This window comes from Arachis ipaensis, chromosome B01, assembly GCF_000816755.2.
Source record: "Arachis ipaensis cultivar K30076 chromosome B01, Araip1.1, whole genome shotgun sequence".
NCBI lineage: Eukaryota > Viridiplantae > Streptophyta > Magnoliopsida > Fabales > Fabaceae > Arachis > Arachis ipaensis.
This window is the reverse complement of record NC_029785.2, coordinates 4,175,290-4,179,722: the sequence shown is the minus strand read 5'-3', so window position 1 is coordinate 4,179,722 and position 4,433 is coordinate 4,175,290. Positions and strand designations below refer to the sequence as shown.

The 4,433-nt window shown below is 38.1% G+C and overlaps 1 protein-coding gene across 1 annotated transcript in view; it reads right to left on the bottom strand.

The window, feature by feature from the left end:
- LOC110268973 overlaps nucleotides 1–3,452 on the bottom strand; it is a 9,994-nt gene extending 6,542 nt beyond the window's left edge. The window contains exon 1 of the mRNA XM_021116166.1: nucleotides 3,254–3,452. The gene's annotated coding sequence lies outside the window, so the exon portion shown is untranslated. The remainder of the gene's footprint in view (nucleotides 1–3,253) is intronic.

Genomic DNA, 4,433 nt, shown 5'->3' with positions numbered 1-4,433 from the left:
CTCTGTTTGAGTTCTTCTTGATTCAAGTATTCTTTGATATAGTCTTGAACTTGTCTTAATGTGCTGTGACTTTTAACTTTGGGTTCCGAGTTCATTCTTAGAGAATTTGTTGATTCAGTTTTCCTCTTATTTGACAGTGATTACAGCTAAATTTGAGATTTTTATAAAAATTGCTGTTGACTAAATATACACTTATCTATATGTGGAACTTTGAAGATTTCTTATACAGTTTAACAACTATTTATTCCTAATACCTCGACCGTACTTTTACTGGTTTATGGAACTGCATTTACTTTAAATTACAATTTGACCTTCTAGTAATTTTATTATAGTTCCAAGGCACATCTTCATTTGATTATGTATTTGAATATTTTTCAAAATTTTGAAAAGAAAGGATTTACCACTTTTGTCTCGGTTGAGTTTTGTTTGATAAGCTCTACTTAACTTATTTTGAATTGAGTTTGATTTAGCATGCTATATGGTTTATGCCATTGTTGTTCTTTTGAAAATGTTGGACTCATGGCATTCTTCTTACGAACGGACGAAAGTCTTCCTTAAGCCTTCCATCTCCATGAATGTCATGCTTGACTTTGTTTTTTAACTGATCTTTTACATCTTGTGAATATTGCCATTGATCTTGGTTTGTCCTCTTTTGTGAATCTCATTCTTATATGAGTAAGTTTGATTCGTTTCAAAATAGTGCATCATTTATCCTCTCATTGTCTCTACCAGAGTTTTTAGTCGAAGACTTATCCTTGAGAGATTACTAATGATTGAGTTGTCTTTTCTATGACTTTTGTATTCTTTAGGATCAATTGAAAGCTTATTTGATGTCTCATGCGTAGTGGATCTTGTTTAAACTACTTTGATTTGAGATCTTTTCTTGTATGGCTTGGCACCTTTTCAAGTACATCCTAATTTTCTTGAATATTATTGCGAGATGGTGATTTCAAGTATACTTTTGGAGACTTGTTTTGAATTTTATAAAGCAGATTGAATTCTCTTTGAATAAGTTCTAAATTGAACTTATTTTTCAGTTGCTTGGTTATAATTGAAACCATTGTTCAATTTTGATGAAGTTAATTTAAAAATCGGCATGCGCTATTTTAAATGAGGCTTTGGAGAACTTCTTTGTTCAGTGGAAATCGGTTTGTTTGTAACGCACTACCTATTTTCTTTACCAGATTGTAAGCAAAAAAAAAAAATTTTTTACCTCGGAATTTATTTCCTTTCTAAAGAGAGTTTAACCTCCTCTTTTGTCCCCGCTATAAATGTTATACACGCTTGTTTGAATATGGGTTTTGGGAATTTTTGAACAAGCATTTGATTTCTCTTCCGAGTTTTATGAATTACCTTTGGTTAAGTTGTGCACCTACTTATCCTTCTAAAATATTTGAGGAAATATTTTAGCTATTGGTCAAACTTGTGTGCATTTTGTTTTAGAACTCTACAAAGTCTACTTCAACATGAATTTGTATTAAAGCAAAGACACGATTATGCTTTTTTTACTCTCTTGAAGGATGTTGTTACTTAACCTTCTATTTCAGACTGCGAAGTGGTTTTTCCGCAAGTTTTCGATTCTTTTATGAACAATGTATTCGGAAGTACTTTTAATTGTGCTCTTGAGTTTTGTGAGCTTTATCTTGGGTTTGAAATATTCTCTTCTGTAAGCCTTATGCTTCTTCAACTCAGCTTGAGTTGTCTCAAAATGATGCGCTGGTTTTCTTCCTATTGATCCTATTGAACTTCTTTGATCCAAGGGTTATCTTTGAAGTTGTCAATTGAATTGAGTCTAGCAAACTTCATTGTTTGAGTGTCCTTGTTATTCTGGAACTGGATACATTCTCTCAACTCTTTGAGTATTATCCTTGATATTTGACTCTCCTCTTTAAATCTTGCATCCTTCTGAGTAGACTCGAGAATTGTTTTGACATCACGTGCGACTTGTAGACGTAGTAGCGCGATGCGTTAGTTCCTTAAGGCGTGATATGTGTATACAGAAGTTGAAGCGGTAGGTGTGCAACGTATGAGTTGTGGGTGTTTTGTTCTTTGCGAATGGGTTTGCGGTTGTCAGGCTTGTGATTGAGTATGAAGATTGTAAAGTTCTTGAAGGAGTTGGAAAGTTGAAACTTTGAGGTTGAGATGAGATTAGTGTGCAGATGTTGAGCACGTCGTTGTAACCTCATCCTGTTTTATAATCTTCAATGTCTTGCCTTACTATCACATGTTTGGCCCATGTCACCTTTTTGTATTGAGCCTACCTTGTAATGTTTGCTTTGCAATCATACTCCTACCTTTACACCCTTATGCTTATGACAATTAAAGTATTTGAAAATCGTATATATGATTATATTTTGAGATATTTTTGCTTCTTCCTTAAATGTGTTCAAGGGTGAACTGTTATGGAATTTCTTTCATTTTGTATCAATTTTCGAGGGCGAAAATTTTTATAAGGTGGGTAGAATGTAAGACCCAGAACTTTGAAAAGTCTTTTTATGATCAAGTCTCAAATCATATAGTTATTTACAGCCTTAATTTCAGAAATTATTTTATTAAAGATAATTAAGGCAAGTTTTGATTTATTGGATTTGAGATAAGTTATGATTATTATCCAATTTCACAATTATTGGATTATTTTCTATATTCAAATTATAAAGCTGGTAGTTGTGAAATAATAAGGATTTCTATATGATTTGGATTAAATAATTATTTTAAATATTAATACTACTATTTTGGAAAATAGAGAAATTAATTATATTATTTCTAATTTTTAGATTTGGGCATTTTATTGAAAATAATTTGTAAAATTGATGAGCAAATAGTATTTTTCTATATACAAATAGTGTTGGATTTAAATTGGGTTTCAATTACTATATTTTTCCCAATTTCATTTGAAATTACTAAAATGCCCCTAACCCTAATTTTCAAAAATGAAACCCTAACCCAGTAACCCGTAACCGACCCGGTTTCCCCTTTTTCCCATACTCAGCAGACCTCTCCCCCCTTTTCTTCAATTCAATGCACAGCACACCCACGATGTTTCCCTCATCCAGCAACAGCAGCACCCCACGGTTTCTTTCCCTTTTCCATGAAAGAAATGAATCAGAAGCAGAAAGGGGGAGATGGAGCAGAGCTACGAACAGGGGAGGGACGAGCCGCGCTACTGTCGCCGGTCACCTCGCCGCCGTGCCCAGATCGCATTCAGCCCTCGTCACCGCCATTTTTCCTCAGCCTCATGGCGTTCTTGTTCGACCACTGCTGCTCCCATGTCCTCCAACGGCGCTGCTGTTCTCGCCGATAGAGCCGCTGCGAAGAGAAGGAAGGGTGCTGCTTCACGCCTCGCCGCCGTCGCTCCTCTGAAAGGGGCTGTAGTGGTCGCCGTCGAGCATGATGGGTGGAGGAGAGGGAGAACTCGCGTCTGAGACTGGGAGGAGGTGGGGTTTCGCCGCTGTTGGGGTCTCACTGCCGCCGTCCCCGTGGTGGCTGGTGTCGTCGCCGGAGAAGACCACCGGAGTTGCTGTCTGCTTCTGCCTCGGGATTATGCAAGTTGCCGGAGCCCACTGCCGCCAAAGCTGACCAGAACCACCACTGTGGTTGCCGCTGGGATTGTGAACGGAAGAAGGAGACGCTGGTTCTGTCACAGCCGTTCCCGGGGGAGAAATCAGTTGCGCCGCCGTGCCTGGCAGCCGGGAATGCCACTGCCGTCGTCGGAAAATTATGTCGGTAAGGGTTTTAAGTTGATTCTCCTTTCCGTTGAGTTTCCGGGAACCTCATTGTCGCTGCATGTTGTTTAGGTCACCGCTGCCGCTTTAGGTGGCTATCGGGCTGCCGCCGAACCGGTTCGAAGACCGTCGCTGTTTCGGTTCAGCCGTTCCTTCTTCGGTTCGGTAAGCGTTTCAATTGGAAAGCCCTTTTGTTATTGTTCCGTTATCTCACGCTGAGGTTTGTGGCATTAATTGCTATAAGATTGAGTTTCGGTTGTTGTATGTTGCGATTAGTGTTGCTATGGTTATTGCGAAAGTGGCTGGGAGCTGAGGCTTTGGTTGCTGGTGATTTCGAGTTGAGGCGGAAAGAACTTATGAGGCGTTTGGATTATGGATTTGCGTGTTGAGGTAGGGGCGCTTTCCGAAAACTACAGTTTATTATCAGAATTATTACATATGGATACTGATGTGAGATATGGTGTAATTAGTGATTGTATCTGGCTTATGTATTATTTGATTGACTCGAACAATTATGGATGTTGGCTTGGCTGAATTGTTGTGTGGCTTGTGAAATGCAATGTTTGAAGTTGATTCTTTAAATATTTGAAATGAGTTTAATCCGTTGAGGATTGGTTTGAATTGAGTCAATTATTTTGATGATGTGAAAGATAGAATGCTCTTGAAATCCAGCCTGGGTTGCTTTAATTGATCTGGTTTTGAAAAATGATT